At 40.7% G+C, this 24,107-nt stretch overlaps 1 long non-coding RNA gene across 1 annotated transcript in view; it reads left to right on the top strand.

Moving 5' to 3' along the window:
- Positions 1 to 23,435, top strand: part of LOC136849336 (uncharacterized) — a 67,002-nt gene extending 43,567 nt beyond the window's left edge. Inside the window, exon 2 of the long non-coding RNA XR_010856294.1 lies at positions 21,101 to 23,435. This is a non-coding gene — a long non-coding RNA (uncharacterized lncRNA). The remainder of the gene's footprint in view (positions 1 to 21,100) is intronic.
- The last annotated feature ends 672 nt before the right edge of the window (positions 23,436 to 24,107 follow it).

Genomic DNA, 24,107 nt, shown 5'->3' with positions numbered 1-24,107 from the left:
CATCTCTGCAACGATAGCGGTTTACTAAATTTGCCATATGTAGTTATTTATAATTCTGTCACTAATTAAACATGTGATTCTCCATTAAAACACTAATAACTTTCACAGAGTGGTGGGAGTAGCCTTTTATTTACTTCATAATGTAGTGTGATTAAAACCCTGATTTTAAGATAAAATACAGAATTTATTGACTGTACTCTTCACAATATGCCTTCACTTCAGAATGAACATGGTTCCTGGTTCCTAAGCGCTCACTCCACAAGCAGTTGCGGCCACACCACACTATTCGCGTGAGGTGCAAAGCTTTTTAACTAGATACAGTTTTACTTTATACCCTTTCTCTTTCATACTGTTTATTACATTATTTAAACTGACACTGTATTCCCTTTTTTTTTTTTTTTTTTTTTTTTACAATTTTAAATGTATTTAGCTTTATTTAATAGTACATCAAAGTTAGAGATGTTTCTAAACTAATTTTTACCTAATATTGTCCATAAATGTTTACTTTACTTTTAATCCTCACCCTTTTACTTCTCTGTTACTGAGGCAGTGCCATGTTATTACTGGCTTTGACAACCAGCGCTTCTCAGGTTAATTTTCAGGGCTAGTCTTATGTAGCCTATTCCCCCAGTTTTCTGTTAGGGGATTTCAGGGTCTTTAAAGTCTAAACTAAAGTCCTCCTCTTTTGTTTTATGTAAGGTTTTACAAGCGAATAAATGTTTGGTGCTGTCCTCCTCCACTCTGCAGGTATCACAAGCCTGGTCGTTGTATTTACCCCGGAAGGTAGCCTACAAGTCCAACATATTAAGCCTGGCTTTCGTTATCATGCATGCGTCCTTTGTTTCACGTTCCCTGATTATCTACTCATTTTCCCAGATGAAAATTTCTATGACCCTCAGCTTCTTCATTTCGTTTCTCTTCTCTTCAGTATCTTGCGTCATTTTTATCTTTATTTCCATTTTCAATGTTTTTTGACGTACTCTGGCATTTCAGTAATTTATGTATTATATTTATTACATATTAATACTGTGCTTTTTGTCCAGCACAGTCTGTAGGTTATTTGGGGCCTCTGGCCCCTCATCGTGAGACATAATCTCCTCAAATACTCAACTTTCTCACGGGAGAGAGGGAAACGCGTGCTTCCTTGAAATCTTTATTCCTCTCACAAAAATTCAAAATTCAAACAGCTTGGGAGAAACGTAACAGGTTCCACAGTTCTTTTTATAATTCCCAGTTCACTCAAAAATTCACAATAACGGTACAAACAAGATACAAAACACAATTGGTACATCAATTTACAACTTCAATATAAAAATAGCAAGAAACTCTGAAAAGAAAGGGCATAAATACGACACAGCACAGGGTGTGGGTGACAAGGCACAGGGAATGGGTAACTTCTTAAGGCGTCACCCTAATAAAGGGGAAACAATAATTGTTTTGCAACACAAACACATATACGTATACCTGATTAAACACACTCCACAATTGTCATATAAGTAAAGTTTAGCAATACTCAGAAAATCTACTTAAAATTCCACATATTGATACAATGTAAACAAATAGGGAGCGTTCTTTTAGACGCTAAACGTACATTTTAACAAACTTAAACACAAGATCGAGAGCATTCTTTTGGACAAAAAACATACATTTAACATGCTCCCCACCATAGGAGTGTGTCAACACTCCTATCATCATAAGAACCTCCACTACATTTCTCATAACCTGAAAATTACAAGTCAAGTTTAACAGGTACTTTAATAGATCTCCCCCTTCGGGTTTTACCTACAGTAGACTCAGTGATTGATTCAACTGGGTCCAAGGGATCCCCTACAACTGGATTTTCCTTTATTATTTCATCAGGGGAATTACAAACAATTTCCTCACTGATATCTGAAATCTCTAAATTGTACAGGTTTTGAACAGGTCTAGTTACAAATCCACGTTTAGTTTTAACCTTGGCACTTCTCACCATTCCATCCTTTCCAGGGTACAACTCAGTAATAACTCCAAGTGGCCACAGCAGCCTAGGCACTCTTTCTTCCTTTACTATTACAACAGAACCCCTTGTTAAATTACAATTAGCTTTGAACCCCTTTACCATGCAAGGCAGGTTTCTAAGGTTCTCGGATTGCCAGATGTTCCAGAATTTCTCCAACTGACTCAGACGCACAGCCTCTCTCACACACAAATCCTTTGAGGTCACACCTGAGGCAGAGTCATCTGCCAGTTCCACCTGAAAACCTGCTGAACGACCAATAAGAAAATGAGATGGAGTAAGGGGATTAGCAACATCAGGTTCTTCACCTACAAATGTCAAGGGTCTAGAATTGATACATGCCTCCACCTCATGAAGAGTGGTTTCTAATTCACTCTAGACAATGTCTTAGTGCCCAACGTCTTTCTCAACGCAACCTTCACTGATCTAATGAGGCGTTCCCACCAGCCTCCCCACCAAGGCGCATTAGGTACAATAAACTTCCATTGGGGGGCCATGGGGCCATAATGCTGCTTCAACAGGTTGGAGGCACCCAAAAGGTTTTAGCATTGTCAGAGTAGAACACAGAAGGTAGCACACCACGTCTAGCTGTAAACCGACGAATTGCCAAATTGCAATCAGTAACGGAGAGAGACTCAGTTAGCTCTAGGTGGACAGCTCTGACAACAGCACAAGTAAAAAGAAGAATATACAACTTCTTGGAGGGGAAATCAACACAAAATAAGGGACCAGCAAAGTCTAGACCTGTAACAGTGAAAGGAGGGGCAGATTTAACTCTTAACTCAGGAAGGGAGCCACCGGCTGGGAACAGGCCTTGGCTTCATCATCTATGACAAGCGACACATTCTCTGCAAACCCTCTTAGCAATCTGACGAAGACGAATGATCCAATAATTGTTTCGCAGAGTGGAAACAAGCACAGCAACACCAGCATGTTTAAGCAATCCATGCTGGAAACGAACCAACAACAAAGCAATGTAGGCCTAAGTACCAGGGACAATGATAGGGTGCTTACTCTCAAAACTCAATTCGGCATTCTCTAAGCGCCCCTTTATTCTCAGCAACCCTTCCTCATCTAGATAAGGATCAAGTTTGACCAAAGGGGACCCCTTAGGGAGGGGTTGAGACAAAGCCAGAGCATTTATTTCTTTTGCAAAGGCCTCTCTTTGAGCACAGTAGAGCAGTTTGACCTTGGCTTTCATCAATTCTCCATAAGTCAAGGGACCACCAGCTTTAAGGGATGAAGCTTTACAATTACCAACAAATCTTAACAGCCAACCTACTATATTGAGTGCCTTCGGAAAGGAACTCCATCGGGAAAACTCAAACAAGGGCTGATCAGACTCAACAGCAACACAAACAATGTCTGTTTCACATTGCTCTTCTCGTGTGAATCCCTCTCTCGCATCTTCCTTAAGTAGGAGAGATGAGGTGCGGAGCCAAGAAGGACCCACTAACCAAACATCAGACTGTGTGAGTTGCTCCGCATAAACACCTCTCGATATCAGGTCTGCGGGGTTGTCCTTTCCAGGACAATGTTGCCAACAAGATGGTGGAGTCAATCCTTGAATTTCCACAACTCTGTTGGCTACAAAGGTTTTCCATCTATTTGGTTCTCCTTTAATCCACGCCAGGGCAACAGTGGAATCAGTCCAACATCGAACTGAAACCTCCTGGACCAGCCGCAACGCAGACTTCACAAATACAACCAGTCTAGCACACAAAAAGGCACCAAGTAATTCTAGCCTAGGGAGGGAAACTTTCTTTATAGGGGCTACCTTACCTCTAGCAGCAATCAATGTTACCTTGAAATTACCCTCTTCGGGCACTCTCACATACACACAAGCACCGTACCCCCTTTCCGACGCATCACCAAAGGCATGGAGTTCAATAGCAGGGAGATCTCTCCAGGACAATTCTGAAAATAAGTAACGATTAATTCTCAATGATTCAAGTACAGAAAGTCCTACTACCCACAACTTAACTCTGCCTTGCATAGCCTCAGGTAATGGTTCATCCCAATCTAGACCTAATCTCCAGATTTCTTGAAATAGTATTTTTGCATGCATAACAAAGGGACATATGAACCCCAAGGGGTCAAAACATTGAGCAATTAGGCTTAACACATTTCTTTTAGTACAAACAATATCCCCAAAGGGATCTACATTCTCTACCTTAAATGTAAAACAGTCCGAGGAGGAATCCCATTGTAAGCCTAACACCTTTACACCTTCTACAATAGAATCCTCTGTCATGGGCAAGGTTTTATAATTAGAAGTACACTTTGATAGGGACATACCAGCCTTCTTCAACATACCACAGGCTTCATCAAATCTTGCACAGGCCTCAGCAGGGCTATCAGCCCCAGAAAGCCAGTCATCAACATACAGATTCTCAAGCAATTCAGAAACCACCTCTGAGGAGGGTATTTCTTTAAATGAAATTTCAAAGTGGCATTCAACAAAAAGGGACTACTCTTATTTCCAAAGGGTACTCTTACAAAGCGGAAATGTTTTACAATATCCTTTTTCTTCAACAAAACCCTGTGAACATCACGGTCCTCCCTCCTCACCTTAATTTGAAGGAAAGCCTTTGTAATATCAGCAGTTAAGGCCACCTTCCATCTTCTAAACCTCAGTAGAACTTCTACTAAATCTGGGTTTAAGGAAGGACCACTTTCTAAACAGTCATTTAGGGACACACCATTACTGCCACGAGCTGACCCATCAAACACAGGCCTGATTTTGGTGGAGATACTTGCCTCCCGCACCACAGGTCTATGAGGCAAATAGAACACTGGGTACCCACCCTCCAACAGATGGGGTGGGATCTCTTCTATAATACCTTCTTTTTCATACTCTTCAAACACTGTATAATATTGTTCCTGCAGACCAGGGTCCCTATCTAACTTACGACTCAGATTATCCAATCTTCTCAAGGCATGGTGTTTGTTATCAAGTAACTTTAACTTTACAGACTCTGATTTCCAGGGAAGGGCCACCTCATAACGGCCTTCCTTGTAACTTACCAATTTCTCAAATTGCACCAGAATAGGGTCAGGCTTAATAGCGTCAGAACGTGGTTCCTGGGCTTGAATACCTACAGATTCTAAATCCCAAAAGTTACTCAAGCTATCTTCCTGAAAATTAGAAAATGTTAACAGTTGCACACCTACATCACAGTTATCTTTGGACCTAATTGAGGATCCAGACAAAACCCAACCAAAAACAGTCTCCTGGGCTACAAGCTCTTCATGACACACAATTTTGTTAGGGAGCATCAGCTTCCAATACAAATCTAATCCAATCAACATATCCACCTGTATCTTTCGGTTGGATCCATACTCATCAGCTAGGTTAAGATGCGCAAAAGGCTCTAAGCACTTAGGATCCACCTTGGTCCTACATAAAGGGGGACAAATTACATTAATCTCAGTTACCTTAAAGCTATATTTGTGGTTATTAGCCCCTAAACTCATCACTTCATAAATGCTACACAAATCTGCCTTGGAGGCCTTACCTCCCCCAAAGGCAGAAAATGATAAATACTCAGAGGTCAGCCACTTGGGCCTGACCCTTTTGACCAAGTCTTTGGAAATGTAGGATCGATCCGATCCTGTATCAAACATTACAGTTGCAGAGATTATACCCTAATAGCCTACAACCTTTATCTTTGCTGTTTGTAATACACAACACTGCTTAATAGCCCTAGCCCTTGACTCACAAGGAGCCACTCCCACATGTGTAACAGATTCACTCTCCCCCCTCACCTTTTCTCCTTCAGGGGTTGTCTCACTAGCTGTTGCAGGGGGTATCGCTTCAGACTTACGGCAAATAAGTGCGTGGTGATGGCCACCCTTGCACTTTGAACACCTGGCCCAGCAACCCCTTGCATAATGGCCAGGAGATAAACACTTAAGACACAGCTGCTTTCCACGAATGGCTTTTTCTCTTTCATGAAGAGTGAGCTTCACTATACCAAAACACTTATCACTAGGATGCAGCTTTCCACAGAATGCACACTGCTGCTTAGAGGCACTATCTTCTGATGAAGTTTGAAGGGCTGAGGCTGAACCCTGGATGAGCTTTTTCTGCCTTTTTTCCACGCCAGGATCCTCAGTCTTTCGGTGGTTCAGCCCCTGAAGGGCCTCAGCCCTTTCTCGCCCCTCAACTTCTCGTTGTAGGAATTCCAGCAGCCCTTTAAGGTCTCCTTCCTCTTGCTGACTTCGAGACCACTCCAGTCTAATCTCGTGGGGGAGTAGGGACAAGATCATGGGCGCCAATACCAGCCCATATTGGTCCCTTCCTACTCCAAGAGCCTCCAAACTGCGAACATGGGCTATCACGTCGTCTTGCAACTTCCGCAACGCCAAGAGTTGATTGTCGTACTTCGATCTCCTTGACAACGCAAGCTGCATTAGGTCCTGAATGTGGGCGGAAATTATCTTGTTTGGTTTGGCATACCTCTCTTTAACAGTTCACATGCTGATTTATAATTAGCTGCCATCTGAGCCAGACCCTGTATAACTCTTCTCTCGCCTCGCCCTCCAACACAGAGCGCAGGTACATAAATTTGTTAACAGGAGGCATAGGCTTGTCATCAACAATAGCCTTAAACTGATCCCAGAACGGCATCCACTCAGTTATTTTCCCGCCAAATTTTAACTCAAGCCTAGGCAATTTCACACTATGTGCTTCACTACTAGGCTCACTTGCAGAAATTATACTGCCTTCAGTAGCCCTACTATTCAAGTTCACGAGTCTACCATTGCCTAAATTTTCTAAAACTTCTGCAGCAGCAATGCGTGTTTGGTTTACCTCACTGAGGAAATCGTCGGCTTCATAGACTAACCTTTTGACTTCTTCCGGATTTTCGATCAAGTCTTGCACTGCATCATTTAGTTCAACCCACTTAGACTTACGGTGGTCGAATTCGTCCATTAAGCTAGTTAACTCATGCCAGCTTAGTTGGCCTTGTAGAACTCCACTTAATTTTCTCGCAGCACAACGCAGCCATGTTTCAGCTCCGACTTTCTTCAGCTTAAGACTTTTCAGTTTCATCAAAATGTCAGGAAATCCAGGAAAATCTTCATCACTTCCTTCTGATCCCGGGTTCTGGGCACCATGTAGGTTATTTGGGGCCTCTGGCCCCTCATTGTGAGACATAATCTCCTCAAATACTCAACTTTCTCACGGGAGAGAGGGAAACGCGTGCTTCCTTGAAATCTTTATTCCTCTCACAAAAAATTCAAAATTCAAACAGCTTGGGGAGAACGTAACAGGTTCCACAGTTCTTTTTTATAATTCCCAGTTCACACAAAAATTCACAATAACGGTACAAACAAGATACAAAACACAATTGGTACATCAATTTACAACTTCAATATAAAAATAGCAAGAAACTCTGAAAAGAAAGGGCATAAATACGACACAGCACAGGGTGTGGGTGACAAGGCACAGGAATGGGTAACTTCTTAAGGCGTCACCCTCATAAAGGGAAACAATAATTGTTTTGCAACACAAACACATATATATACCTGATTAAACACACTCCACAATTGTCATATAAGTAAAGTTTAGCAATACTCAGAAAATCTACTTAAAATTCCACATATTGATACAATGTAAACAAATAGGGAGCGTTCTTTTAGATGCTAAACGTACATTTTAACAAACGTAAACACAAGATCGAGAGCATTCTTTTGGACAAAAAACATACATTTAACACAGTCCATAGGGGCTCTTAGTTGATCTTCTGTTATCTCTTTGACTGATCTTTTCTCCTCCGAGTTTATATTATGGAACAGGACATTTTTTTTACACTATCCTGTGGCCTATGGTCATATGCCGGATCTGCTAGAATTCCCCAACACGATGTGCCCTTTGGTTGTTCGCCCATTCCTTGGAGGATCCTGCATTGCATTTTCGCTAGTGCATTCAACTAGTTTTCCGTGATATTACCCCATGTTTCTATGTTGGCAAATAATGTTGGTACCACTACTGTTTCACAGATCTTTTTCCTCACTTCTAGTGCCGTATTTCCTACTTTCTTAACATCCCCATATTTTCTAAGTTCTCTTAGCAGATACTCTACCTTTTGATTTCTCGTTTTAGTACTTGTTTCCTTTGAGCCATTTAGTGTGTAACATTCTTCTAGGTATTTGTATTCCTTTGTACTGCTAATTGGGCCATTTTAACCTCTATTCGTATGTGGACATCTGTTTTCTTTGCTCCTTTGTCTATTACAAGTACTGCTTACTTACTTGGCTTAGTATTAAATGTAAATTTCTTAAGCTGCTCCAGGCAGCCGATACCGTTGGCTTATTTTGATAAGGATCAAACTATATTTCCAGTAACGTATTTGAATGTTTGTATAGGCAAAGAAACCTCGCCCCTTCTGATATCAATTATAAACTCGTCGATTTTGATTCATAATATATAACAACACAAGCACACGAAAGACCTACTCAGATCAAGCACAAACGAACGATGAGCTTTCAGTAATTGATTGATCTTATTAGTATAGTCCAGACCACACATGACCAATGTTTGATCATTGGACATGTTTGTGGTGATAAACGAGGAGATGTGTGGGGATTTAAATAACACGCTAGGTTTCAGTTGCAAAGACCCAGAGGTGGTTTTATTTACACTACTGGTTTACATATCTACTGCTAGAGAGCAGAGCAAGTGCATCAATATAAATGGTGAACTTAAGTTTACCTCATCTTCTAATGTATATGTACTTAACACTCCCTGTTAAACTTAAGTCAGCCTCTGATAACTTTAAATTTCTCCACCTTACTTCTGACCTTATAAAGTGATATCTTACTTCTGTGTGCTTTGACCGTTGATGATGTACAAGATTTTCAGCCAAAGCAATAGCACCTTGATTATTGTGGTGAAAAATTACGCATTTCACTACCTTGTCGGGCCTGTAAGGATGTCAAATCGCCTCTCCTTTCTTGTGTTTCTCTCTTCATACTTGTTAATATTTCAGACTCTTTATGTATCTCATTGTACGCATCATTGTACGGCCTGTCCGCCAATATATATACTTGCCTTTTACATGTTCTGTAACACATTATATTGTAAGAGACCGTCGCCCCGACGCCGTCTCTTCCAAACACACGTGTGTGTTCGTGTGTTTGTCATCCATCGGAAGGGACAAGACAAAACAAGAGCATCTCGTTTTCTTTCCCTGAAGGAACGAAACCTCTACCATACAATATTTCCGTCTGTTTCTCCCTAACCATTGTTGTCTTGATATATGTACAATCACCACTACTTGCATTACCATGCAAGCATTCTAATCATGTACTCATAATGCTCCACTGAATCTTCTGTATCAAACTGTATGTATGATTCTATTTGGGAAGATGCCAAACGTCTCGCCATTTCACATATATTATGCTACTGCATTGTATTCATTAATCTGTCTCGATTCTCATGCAATTGGCCATATGTAGAATTTCCTGGCCTTTCCATTGATATATGTTTCATCACTGTATGTTTATTATGTCTCAATATCGCCATCTGTTTGCCGACAAACACAGATGCCCGAATCATTACCTCTGTTTTCCCTTGTCTGTGTGTAGATGCTACTTTACTGCTCACACACGCCAATAACAACTTCGAAGATTCTGTACATTCATTCAGTAAGGAACTACCAATAAACAAGTCAACACCCAGCCAGTATGTCACTCTATCCCATCCTTACAATATATGTCTTTTTATGCCTGTTAACAAACACAACCTTCGTATGGATGCAGCGGGGGGCCTCAGGTCGCCCGCTACCTTTTCGTCCGCTTTCTGTATTATAAACACCTGTCGAGAATAACAAAGGATCAGTCTTTCACTTCTGACATTTTTTTAACCTCACACTGGTGACCCCGGAAAAGGGACAGGTAGTGGGGTTTTGGTGCAACCATTAACAGACTTGTAAAGTCCCCGCTCAACGCATTCTCCATAGTGAACATCCCATTTTCTGCGGTGCCTTCACATCGACCTGGGGTCGACCAGAACGTATGTTTATCACCATAATTGTAAACTGTATATTTATTGTCTTTCCAAATGATCATGCTTTATGTACATGTAACGAAGTATTTATGTTAAGCATCAGACTTTATTGATCACTATGTTTTCTGTATGAACCTGTCCTGTTTTTGTAAAGAATTAGTTTGACCTCAGGTCACCTGTAAATCTTTGTACCCGCGGTCACTGCAAAGTACGCAGACATCCACACCCCGCTTTATAAGCAGCTCGCTTCATCAGTAAACTAACAGTACTTGTCTTCCTGCTCATTATTTCGCACCTCTCTCACAGTGGTGACCCACGGAGTGGTTCCAGGAAGCCATTAACGGACCCAAACGGCGACTAAGTCTTGGCCCGTTGAACCTTACCCATGCCCCTAACGGACTAACTACAGGCTCTAACAAATTGTTTGGGCGTTTATCAACCCTTGTCGGCAGGTCGCCAGCGTCATCAGCGGACCCACACGGCACGCTCCCCCAGCTTGTATTGGCGCGAATATTTCCTCACACTCCAAGTGAGAGCGCGAAATGAGCATGGACGCAGACATTCCCAACCACGTACAAATTACCTCGAACCTCTTGGAGGCAGACACCTCCCTCTCGCAACCCCCTCCCGCATGCACCTCCACACTGGTACCTGCACCCCACACAATGACCCCCCTGATGGACCAACAAAAGACGGCCCTTAACATAAGGGGTGGGGACATCTGCGTACTTTGCAGAGACCACGGGTACAAAGATTTACAGGTGACCTGAGGTCAAACTAATTCACTACAAAAACAGGACAGGTTCATACAGAAAACAGTGATCAATCATGTCTGATGCATAACATAAATACTTCGTTACATGTACATAAAGCATGATCATTTGGAAAGACAATAAATATACAATTTACAATTATGGTGATAAACATATGTTCTGGTCGACCCTAGGTCGATGTGAAGGCATCACAGAAAACGGGATGTTCACTACAGAGAAAGTGTTGAGCGGGGACTTTACACTATTGTAAAATCCCCGCTCTAACCATTGTTGTCTCGATTTATGTACAATCACCACTACTTGCACTGCCATGCAAGCATTCTGGTCATGTACTCATAATGTTCCACCGAATCTTCTGTATCAAACTGTATGTATGTTTCTGTTTGTGAAGACACCAAACGTCTTGCCATTTCACATATATTATGCTACTGCATTGTATTCATTAATCTGTCTCGAATCTCATGCAAATGTCCATATGTGAAATTTTCTGGCCTTTCCATTGATATATGTTTTATCATTGTACATTTATTATGTCTCTCACAATCGCCATCTGTTTTTCTGTCGACAAGCACAGATATCCGAAACATAATCTCTGTTTTGCCTTGTCTGTGTGTTGAAACTACATTGCGGCTTGCACCAGCCAATGACAGCTTTGAAGATCTGTACATGTGTTCAGTAAGGAACCACCAATAAACTAGACAACACTCAGCCAGTATGTCACTCAATACCTTTCCTTACACTGGTGACCCCAGAGTGACCCGAAGGAGCCAATGGTAGATGTCTGACCCACGATGATGACCGACGCGCCAACAAACCCTTGCCACCTCCTCGACTCAGCCTCCTGTCGTTCCCGAGTTTTCAATAGATGTCTGACTCTCTGAGATGACCCACCCCACCACCGGAGCCCTGGATGCCTCCTTCAGGAAGCCTGACGCCGCCCCCGAACTCGTACCGGATGAGCTGACCAACGAAGGACCAACCGACGTCATCCTTCAGCCTGCTGCTGTCCCCTTCGAGTTGGCTACTGAAGGATCAGCTAAAAGTCAGTTAGTTAAATTATATCTTGATCATTTGAATGCAACACACCCCCATTGTTGTGTCAATGTATTAATTGTACTTTTTCGCCAGGAATGCTGGACGCCTGGATTGAGAACTTTAGCTAAGGGTGTGATCCGAGCATGCAGTGTGTAAGATGACCTTCCAGCCTCCGCTACAACTCCCACTGCCTCCACAACTTCCTGCTGCAAGAACCACCTTGAGCAGACCCTTCGAATGTGTGGGATTGGACCACACTGGACCTATCAAGACTGACACCGGAGTGGTTTACTTACTGCTGATCACCTGTATGGCCAGCCAAGCTGTTGTCAACAACCACCCCCTGATGTTTTCGAGTGATTAAAGAGATGGTGGAGAAATTATGTCTTCTCACCTTATACGACTTCTGCCACCTGTTACACCTCACGAAGGGATGTGGGACACCCTAACAATGAAGCAACTTTGTCATCGTTATTTTTGTCTGACAGCCGCCCTCAGCGGGTTCAAGGATTATTGGAGAGATGGCTACTTACGGGTGCTACAGGAGCGCCATGATTCAAGGAAAGCAGCAGTTACGCCTCTTAAGGCAGGCAATATCGTCCTGATCGAGATCGAATCCAGAAAACGCAAAGATTGGCCATCTGGGAGGGTCCTTACAGTATATACTGACCCCCAGGGTGTGGTGCAATCAGCCAAGGTCCTTTACGAAAGAGAGGTGCACCTGCGCGCAATTAATCACATTGTCCCCTTAGAAATGTCCGAAGAAGAAGATGACGACCCGATTGATTTAAGTGTGCATGATAGTCGAGAGACAGAAGGATTCAATGGGAATATGTTCGATGTCATAAGTGATGACAGTAGCGAGCTTGCCAAAGAGCAAGTGTGGGAATGTGAAGGGGAAGGTACTGAGCGAGCCAGGCCGCACAGAAAAGCAGCCCTTGCACAGCGAGAAAGAATGGCTCAGTGGATGCAGGAAAAGACAGTGTAGTACAGAAAAAAGTTGCGAGTAAGGTGAACTGTGCACAAGTGTGAGTCGTAAGGGAGCCTTGAAGGAGAATATAGTAAGTAGCGAGTACTTCGCGAGATCCTGATGAATCGGTACTCGAGTGCAGAGCTATGGTGAAGAATGTACAGTGTTCATGGATGATGTAAACTCATCACTAATGATTATATTTGTTCCTTTTTGCAATTGAAATGATGACCATATCAGGTATCGAGTATTTTAGTAAGGTAAGGCAGTGCTTTATTATATTGAAGAATGTCTCAACAGGATTAAGGCAGTTGAGTTAACATTTATCATTGCATAAATTAAGAGTGGCCACTCAAACTTTTTTTTTTATTGCTGTTCATTGTCACATTTGATCCAGCTACAACAGGGCCTGGTTGGAGTTGGGCCAAGTGTGAAACCCTCCCCTTTTTTTCTTTCCTTCTTTGAGAGTTGGTAGCTAAGTATGTAGATTTAGTGCCTGTCATATGAGCCCTCCACTTTGTAGATGGGAGGATATGGTGAAAAATTACACATTTCACCACCTTGTTCAGCCCCTGGGCGCCAAAAACCACATTGTCTTTCCTGACTGCACATGGGGCCGGACAAACATACCTCGATCTTGTCTGGACAGCGCTGGTGCGCGACTTGCACGTGTCCAGTTGGCGGGGAAATAGCAATTACACATCATTGAACGCTAATTAACGAAGCACCTGTGAGGGTGAATTTCATTTTTTCTAAGTAATGTCATCAGTAATAAGTATGTGAAATTTGAGCCTTGTTGGATAAGGCATTCTAATACACAAATTGGCACAGCTGGAGAACTTTCCCGCCCTTCTCAAACGACTATAAAGAGTGAGAGCAGGCTCAGATGACTGGCTCTCCAATCCGGGACATAATCACATAGCAAGTAAGGTAGATAAGTAATTGAATTCTGTAAATGTGTCCACCAAGGTTTAATTATAAGTTATTTCAAACTGGTAGTAAATATTTAAAGTGAATTTCCTTTCTATTCGAGTGTGGTAATTGATATTTTGAGTAGCGTAACAAAGTCTGTGTCGGCTTCACGTGTGCTATGTGATTCGTTTTGCTATTGTGATATTATTTGGCTGGGAGAATCCCATTGTGATCATGCAACCATTAGTGATGAGTACTTGTATGTAAATAATTGTGTAAATAAAGTAGTTTTTAAAGTCAACATTTTAAAAACTGTAGTCTCATTGAGCTTTCCCTAGATTGTAGACGTTCTCATCATCCTTCGCAATCATATAGCTAATAATACCATCAAGAAACAGTGCATTGTGGTTAAATTTCCCAACAATTATCAACATACAAAGTTATACAATCCTTCATATAACCTGTCATGTCAGAATACAAATTTCTTAAAAAGCTGGCTTCCTGCATTGCATAAGTGATTGCCATATATTCAGCCTCACATGTGGATAATGCTACTACCCTTTGGTTTTTGCTCTTCCAAGAATTAATCCACCATCATTATTCATAAGAAATCTTGTAATGGAGTAGTATACTATTGTAAATAAGCGTAAATAAATATTAAGTAAGTATAATTTTAGTTCCTAATTACTATTATTAATTCTAGTTACTAAAACCAGTACTATTATTGCCTAAGAGAAACATTACCTAAACATTACCTAACGCTAACGAGTGGATAGTCCAATAGGATACTGCTCTCTCGGCTCTCTTGCACTCTCTGTCTAGAAACATGGGTTTCCGAACATGTAACTGAAAATAGTGTCCTTGAATGTAGGTTTTAATCCTATCCCATCTCAATTCCCAACAACATCCTATCCTTACTAACATTACCTACTATTTTCCCATAAACTTACCATTACTTCTACAGATCCTTATATGATGGATTAAGACTGCTATGTCTAAATAGATATGTGTTTTACATGCTGTTAGATTACCGTGATGTGCCATTAAGTGGCGAAATACCTATTCCGCACTTGCCTAACTTTTAGGTAACATAGCCTAGGTTTTAAGAGGCCTAGCCTAGCTATTCATGATTTTTTTTCTCAGAATTTTTACCTAAACTATTGAATAATGACTACTCTTATAGGAAGTGTAGGTCCTTATGAGGAAACTGAGAAATTTTCTACTTATATAGAGAGAGTATCTCTATATTTTGCAGCAAATGAGATAGATGATAGGAAGAAGGTACCGGCGTTTTTGTCGATTATTGGTCCTAAATTGTTTGGCCTAGCCCTAAATTGTTTGGCCTAGCTAGAGATCTCGTGAGTCCTAAGAAACCAGATGAGTGCACTTTTGATGAGTTAGTTTCTATATTAGATAATCACTTTAAACCACAAGTCATTGTGATATATGAGAGGTTTAAATTCTATAAGCGGAATCAGGAGGCACATGAGAGTATTTCTGCTTTTGTCGTAGCATTAAAGTCGCTAGCAGCCACGTGTAATTTCGGTAATACACGTGAAGAAATATTACGGGATATGCTTGTTACAGGTCTCTAAAATGAGAGTACACAGCGTGTTCTGTTAACGGAAAAGAATTTGACTCTTAGCCATGCAGTGGAGATTGCAGTAGTGAGGGAGGCAGCAGAAAAAGATGTCAGAGTTCAGCCTGAGAACACATTCACATAATAGAGATGTGAATTCTGTTAAAACTAATTCTAAGTCTAATTCCGTGGTTAAGCAGAAAACTAAGCAAGGAGCGAAGGAAAAATCTAGATAATTTCCTGAGAAACCTATTAAACCCTGCAGTGGATGTGGGAAAAGTCATTGGAAGAGTGAGTGTCCATTCAAGAATGCAGAATGCCACTGGTGTAAACGTAAAGGTCATATAGCCAAAGTATGTTTTTCTAAGACATCCAGTCCTACTAAACCTAAATCTCAGCCTAAGAGTATTCGTTCTGTTGAGCAACCGGAGAGTAATTCTAGTAACCAGACTTCTTCGGAATATATATTTTCACTTAGTTCCTCTAATTCAGTTGAGTTGAAAGCACCCTATTATGTGAAACTAAAACTAGATGACAGGGCAGAGGTTGATCTTCAGCTTGATACTGGAGCTGCGCGTACTCTAACCACTGAGCAAGAGTTCTTCAAAATGTTTCCTACTGATCAACCTAAAATTTTACCTTATTTGATAGAGTTAAACCGCTATGGAGGATCTAAAATTCCAGTAAGGGGCTATATTAAGGTGAAATTTTGGAAGACAGTACTATTCTCATTGTTAAAGACAAGGGGCCTAACCTATTGGGACGAGACTTGATGCCAGCCCTAGGATTCCAGGTCAAGTTTGATGACAGTTCTATTCATGCTGTGATTCAGTCGCCTAAGTCTTTAATGTCTAAATATCCAGAAGTGTTCAAAAATGAACTAGGAACATTTAAGGATCTGGAAGTTTCTTTTGATTTGGAAGAGTCTGTATCCCCTAGGTATTGTAAAACTCAGAATGTACCCTATGCTATGCGGGTTAAAGTGGGTGCTGCTTTAGACAAATTGTTGGAACAGGATATTATTCAGCCAGTTTCATCTTCTAATTGGGCCGCACCTATTGTGCCTGTAGGCCTACTAAAGAGGATGGTACTATTAGGATTTGCGGAGACTACAGGTTGACAGTTAATCGAGCTACTAAAGTTACAAACTACCCTGTACCTAGAATTGATGATATTTTTGCTACTTTAGGTGGTGGTAAAATATTTTCTAAACTAGATATGACTAATGCCTATAATCAGATATTGCTTAGTCTTGAGTCACATCCTCTAACTACTATAAATACTCACCCAGGATTGTTCCAATACAGTCGGTTGTGCTTTGGAATAGCTAGTGCTCCGGGAATCTTTCAAAGAGCTGTTGAAGATCTCCTACGAGGAATTCCAGGGGTATGTGTGTTTTTTGACGACATTCTAGTTTCCGGCTCTAATGCTAAAGAGCATAATGATAATCTAGGTGAAGTTCTAAGACGATTACAGGAAGCAGGTTTGAAACTACATCCTACTAAGTGTTCAGTTGGTGTTGATAAAGTTCAATAAACAGAAGTTAGAAGCTATATCTAATGCTCCTGAACCTAAGGATATCACACAACTACGCAGTTATTTAGGCATGCTATATTTTTACAGAAAATTCCTGGTAAATGCAGCTGTGGTGTTGGAACCACTGAACAAGCTTCTAAGGAAAGGTGTACCTTGGAAATGGAATGCTGAACATAGTCAAGCTTTTCAAAAGTCTAAGTCCCTATTGCTTGATGCTTGCCTAATCCATTGTGACCCTAAACTACCTATAATTGTATCAGCTGACAGTTCTAAATATGGACTAGGTGCAGTTCTGTGTCAGAAGAAGGATGGGGAAGAGTTGCCTGTTGTTTTTGCATCTAGGACACTTAACCAAGCTGAACGTACTTATTCTCAGATGGAGAAAGAGGCGTTAGCTCGTCTTTACACTGAGGAGATTTCATCATTATCTATGGGGTCATCAATTTAGTCTTATTATGGATCATAAGCCTCTATTAGGTCTATTTAATCCTAACAAACCTATTCCAGAAATGGCATCTGGAAGAATACAAAGGTGGTCACTAATTCTACAAGCCTATTCTTTTGAGTTGTTTCATCGCTCAGGCAAGTCCCTAGGTACTGCTGATGCTCTCAGTCGTTTACCTCTAAGTGAAGCCCCAGAGTCTGTGCCTGTGTGTAATAAGTGGATTCAACTAGTAAACACTCTCGATACAACTCCTGTGACAGCTAAGCAGATTTCTAAGTGGACAGCTAAAGATCCTATTTTAGCTCAAGTGTTAATATACCTTGATAGTGGTTGGCCTGAAAGAGTTGAGGGTTAGCTAAAAGCTTTTTGCAATCGTAAAGCTGAGTTGAGTATTCAGCAAGGATGCATTCTATGGGGATCTAGAGTAATTATTCCTCCACCAGGAAGAGAAAGTATGTTAAGAGAATTACATCAAGAACATCTAGGTTCCACTAAAATGAAGCAACTAGCCCGAAGTTACTTTTGGTGGCCGGGGTTAGACGATGACATCGAAGAATTATCAAGAAGTTGTTCAGTATGTCTTGCTACAAGAGTTCCACCTAAGAAAGCACCTCTACATCCATGGGATTGGCCAGAAAAACCTTGGGTGAGGATTCATGTAGATTATGCTGGACCTGTGAATGGTACATATTTTTTAGTACAGACTGATGCACATTCTAAGTGGATTGAAGTTTTACCTACTAATGATACTAATTCTTTTGCTACTATTAACTTACTAAGGAATGTTTTTGCACATTTTGGTCTACCCTTGACATTAGAGTCTGATAATGGTCCTAATTTTGTATCTACTGAGTTTGAACTATTTTTGGAGAAGAATGGTATTTGTCACATAACTTCTGCACCGTATCAGCCTAGCACTAATGGTCAAGCTGAGACTCTCAAGAATTTCCTTAAACATTGCTCAGGAAAAGATTGGAGGATGAAGTTGGATAGATTCCTATTCCAATATCGAGTCACACCGCACTCTACTACGGGCATATCTCCCGCGGAGTTGATGTTTGGCAGGAAGTTACGTACAGTATTTGATCTAGTCCATCCTAATAAATGTGTAAAACAGGCTGTATTAGCTAAGCAAAAAACACAGAAATCTAATTTTGATGCTACTGTTCTTAGAGGGCTACAGCTACAGCCAAAGTCACCGGTGATGGTGAGAAACTATTCTACTTTGTCCAAAGATCGTTGGATACCAGCAAAAGTAGTGAAACAGACAGGTCCAGTGTCCTATAAATGTGAATTGCCTGGTGGCAATATAGTACGACATCATCAAGATCAGATATTAACAAGATCTCCAAAGCTTAATCTGTCCACACCTAAGAAGTCTATTGTCCCTAATGACGAAAGCTTGTCTACTCACCTACTGAGACTGAAATAAGTGATGGAGTTCAGATGGAACATATACCTGAAACTCCAGTCAAACAGGCTACTCCTGTACGCCGTTCCACTAGAGTAGTTAAGCCTCCTAATTGGCTTGATTTATAGGGGGGAGGGGTGTAATGGAGTAGTATACTACTATAAATAAGTGTAAATAAATATTAAGTAAGTGTAATTTTAGTTCCTAATTGCTATTATTGATTCTAGTTACTAAAACCAAAACTATTATTGTCTAAGAGAAACATTACTTAAACATTACCTAACTCTAGGGAGTGGATAGTCCAACAGGATACTGCTCTCTCGGCTCTCTTGCACTCTCTGTCTAGAGACGCGGGTTTCCGAACATGTAACTGAAAATAGTGTCCTTGAATGTAGGTTTTAATCCTATCCCATCTCAATTCCCAACAACATCCTATCCTTACTAACATTACCTACTATTTTCCCATAAACCTACCATTACTTTTACAGATCCTTATATGATGGATTAAGACTGGTAAGTCTAAATATGATATGTGTTTTGCATGCTGTTAGATTACCGTGACCGTGCCATTAAGTGGCGAAATACCTATTCCGCACTTATTCCTAATTTCTTTGTTTATACCTAGACCTCGAACTAATACTAAATTTAACATTTGTGTGTGCCTAACTCGGCCTAGGCATCACAGATGCTATAAGCTGTCTTATATTTCCAAATGCTGCATCTCCCCGAATTCAAGCCTGGTTCTGAATCTTTCAGAAATTTTGAAAGATATCATACTTCAGCTGGCCAGTTGCCGTTGACGATAATTCAGACGGTGCTTGGGTCTCCTTTCTTGATGCAGTTACGATTACACCGGCTAACTTTAACTTTAAATCAGATCAAAACGACTGAGGCCATTTACTGTAGGTATGTTGATGATTGGAGGGTGGATGATCAATATACCAATTTGCAGCCCTCTAGCCTCAGTAGTTTTTAAGATCTGAGGGCGGACAGACAAAGCCATCTCAATAGTTTTCTTTTACAGAAAAAGGAAATGCCTAGCAATAATATTTCCCGTAAAGAGTTCCATCTGTACTTGTATAGGTTGAATTTTTTAATTCAGACAGACCACAAGCCACTTGCATACATTCAACAATGCTATATTTAAAAGTCAAGGATCATGAGGTGGTCCACAGCACTCCAAAGCTGCAAGTTTCAAGCAGAGAGCATTCCAAGAAGGCTGTGTTGGCGCAGATTACTTCAGAAAGCTAAATTAGAGAAAAGATTTAGATAATTTTTGACGGGATGTATTGTCAAAATGTATGTTACAGCACAACTTATAAGATGAAAACTAAAATTCTCTAGTTTTCCCTAAGGCTCCAGATCCATTTACATAATATAAGTTAATTTCATTTACATAAGACATTAGTGAAATTTTATTGATTTAATTGCGCTTAACAGCACATTATTTATAATTTTCTCAGAGTTTTTACATAATCTGTTTATTTCAAAATATTATCAGACTGACCAGGATGGGCTTAAAGGACATGAATTGAAGTAATTTGTGGCTGAACAACGAAATATATAATGTACAGTGCCTGCCATTGAAGCACTGCAGTATGACAGCTTAAACACAGCATTGTTAAAGAGATATCAGATAACTGAAGATGGCTATAGGAAGAAATACTGAGACCAAGCCAAATCAGGGTGAGACTGCATACCAGTTCGTGGTTAGGCTAGAGATATTTCAACATGTGGATTAAAATAACTGAACGCAGAAAAAGGTTTGATGATTTGGCAGATTTGCTCATGTTCAACTGAGATGTCACTATTCCTCAGGGAAAGAGTACCATGATAAACTGGCGAGATGTTGTGCTTGTGGAGCTGTACTTGGATGCTCATAAGATAAACTTGGTGGAAGGCCAGAAACCAATTAATAAGTCTAGTTGGGGTATCCCAAGTACTAGAAGATAGCCAAGCAACAGTAGAATGGCAACTGCGAAGATCTGTGCTTTATGTGTTAAAACGAGATGTAGCCAAAAACCGTGTGCTTATTAAGAATAAGGACCAGCAGAAGTTCAAGTAAAAGAAAGCCAGTATTACTTTAGGGGAAGAACCAAGAAAGGTGATCGCATTCGTGATTTGTGAAGATACCAACAGCACAACTGGAAGATTATGCTGAAGAAGGTAGGCATGGAGATCCAATGATCAGAGGGAGATGTATAGTAATTTGCTAGTTAGTGAGGTTGTACAAGTGCAACTATACAGAAATGTTTGGTAACTGAGGACCGAATGATTGATAGGAAATGGCTTTATGCAATTATTGATAGGAATATCTGTATGTATTGTTTTTAAGATTTATAGAAAGACTCCATATTGTGAGGGAGAATTAAATGCTATGTGTCTAGATAACCCTAATTATGGCCAAATTCTTGTAAACATTCCAGGCATAAAGGACACCAAAAAACAAATGAAGCTGAGGCTGAGAGAGACCTAGAGGGCTGTAGATATGGATGACCAAAGGGATGAGCCAGAGCAAAGTGGAGCAGGAATGGATTTAGAAGCGGCTAGTACCAAGACAGCAGCAGTTGTGACCCGACTCCAAGTCTAGCAAGAGAAGTGCAGCATCAAACTATTGGCAGAAGCTTCTAGTATCCCACATAATAAGGGCAAAGCTGCAAAAACAAGCCCAGCAGAAAGATCCCAGCTCAACCAAGCAGTGGGCAAGAGCCCAAAAGATGCAGAATACAGAATGCATGATGGAGGAACTTTCAAGTTTTTCAGGGTAAGGTGGCTGGAGAAGCACAGCAAATCCTGGTGCTGGAGACATATAGGGCCCAAGTGGTGAAACTGGCTGATGAATCGATTATTGGTGGCCTTCTAGGAGCTAAGAGGACTGTTGATTGTATAACCAGAAATTCTCATTGGCCAGGAGTAATTGCAGACATCACCAGGTTTTGCAGGTGCTGTGACATTTGCCAGAAGACTGCACTGAGGGGCCATACCAGCAAGATGCCGCTAGGGAAGATGCTGTTGATGGAGGAACCATTCAAGAGGGATATCTGTAAACCTGATCAAACCCATAGCAACATTGTTGGAAAAGGGACACACGTATATCTTAACAGTGATAGACTACTACAGTGTTCCCAAAGGTAGTAGTATACCCTAAAATAGAAACTGAGTGGGTAGCAAAGGCACTACTTGAGATTCTCAGCAGGGTAGGATTCTCAAGGATGTGTTAGTGACCAAGGTGATGAGATCATGAGGGAGGTGAGCTGTCCGGTGATCTCCAAGCAGTTATTTAAGACACAGTACAGCCTGATTTGGAACAGATTGTGTGAAGGATTAAAGTGTGCTGAAAGCTAAGATGAAGATGTGCCAGGAAAGACCGAAGGATTAGGACCAGTACCAACCAGTGATCCTGTTTATGTATCTAGAGGTAACACAGTCAAGCACCAGCTTTCCAACATTCGCGCTACTGTTTGGAAAGCCATGAGAGGACTGATGCAGGTTCTCAAAGAATTTTAGGCCATAGGTTGCGAGGATGAAGTGAGCAACACCTACTATAGTCAAACCAGTTGGTGGTGGCAGGTGAGAGGTGCTCTTAGCTAGAATGTATCATGCCAGAGTCTTAATATTTCTGTCATTTTCCCTTAAAGAGAACGCTGTGTACTGTAGAGAAATGAGCGAACACTCTGATCACTAGGTAAAGGTGGATTAAGCCGGGTAACCTGAAGCTGCCTTTGCTTCTCACCTTTGATAGCTCCTGGTCCCCCGAGCATAGTAAAGTACAAAGTCTCCCTTTTCAACTACTCTCACAAAAGTAACATCACTTACTGGCTCTCTCTCTTTCTCTCTCAGTTCAGGCTGCTAAGAAGCACAAGCCCGTGCTGACACCAGGCCAGCTTAATTCTTTTGATAATGGAGAGACTAAGACGAGCAAAAATACCCAAATCTGGCTGTGAAAATACACCAGAAAAATGATAAAAATAATCAAAGATAGTAGATAAAAGATTATAAAATAAAAAAAGGATAAGGAAAGCTCTGCATGTAAATGAGGATGCCTCCACAGACCATGGAATAATTGCTTCATAGAGAGAGAGAGAGAGAGAGAGAGAGAGAGAGAGAGAGAGAGAGAGAGAGAATATATCTGAGGAATAACAAAATTTAGAATGACATTGCTTTTCTTTCATGAAGTAGCTATAAACCTTATCCGCGATGTCCATGGGTGAAGCAGAGAGACCATGCTTGGGAGAGATTTCCATTATCTGCAGTGCTGAGTAACTTAGAATACCAGCGATGCTGCCATATACTCGTATGCACAGAGATTGAAGAGTAACTATACGAGTAATTAAAGGATTGTCATGACTTTAGCTTGATATGAATTTTATGGCTTTTGTGCAACACAAGTGAAATCCTAATCATACAAGCTAAAAGACCATTCCTTTAGGATGTGATCCCAATGCCCAAGGTAACCTATCCGTAAGAGAGTAATGTGAAGCAGAGAGTGAAAGAAATTGATTTGACACACAGGCAGCGTACTTAAAAGAGTGCAAAGTTCTAGAACTTACTCAAAATAACCTTCCTACTCTAAGGCACGTTTTGTTTGTAGTGTGTATTCGTATGTAATTTTCACTCTCTTGATTGGTAGCTAATTATATACCGGTCAACTTTGTAAATCTCTGGCATAATCCAGCTTAATTTAACAACAATAAAACCTCTGCATTTGTATACTTGAAAAGAGAACCATATTGTCAACCAAAATATAGCAATTATTTTTAATTTGTGTTTCTGTAATATATAACATGTAGGCTTGTAAGTAAAGAGGAGCTAAATTAGGGAGAGTCCATATTTTTTTAAGATTTATTCTACTACTCTGGCTTACAAACATACACAAGATACACGGCAGATCAGAGGAGTATTGCTTCTCAGTAACAGGAATAGTAATGTTTCAATACATCACACCCCTCTTCGCCTTAAGTAAGAACTTACACAGAATTCAGTAAAATTGTAAAAATAATATGGTACTGTATCTCTGACAAACATAAACAAGTACTGTGCTTGTAAAATTATATGCAATCACAAATCAAGGTGCTGGACAGGTTTACGTATACTACTTGAAGGTTTCACTACAGGTGTGTTCACTGGGCTTACCCTGTCAGTTACTTCAGTAATAGTATTTTCAAAATCTTGCACATCAGTTCCACTATTTTCATTCAATTGAAAATTGTATTCAGAGTTAGGTAAGGATTGAGATCGTTCAAGACCTTCATTAGCATAAAGAATTAGCATTACCTTCAATCTCACAAGAGGGTTTCACTTGTTTAAACATTTGATCAAAATGTGTATGTACAACATCTCCATCACTACTAATAATTTTACATGAAATGGGACCAGTACACTCTTCCACAGTCCCCGCACTGTTAAGTGGTCCTGCCCTGAAATAATTCTTAA

This window comes from Macrobrachium rosenbergii, chromosome 20 (assembly GCF_040412425.1).
Source record: "Macrobrachium rosenbergii isolate ZJJX-2024 chromosome 20, ASM4041242v1, whole genome shotgun sequence".
Classification (NCBI taxonomy): domain Eukaryota; kingdom Metazoa; phylum Arthropoda; class Malacostraca; order Decapoda; family Palaemonidae; genus Macrobrachium; species Macrobrachium rosenbergii.
Note: the sequence above shows the minus strand (reverse complement) of the source record. Positions and strands in the feature narration are given on the sequence as shown.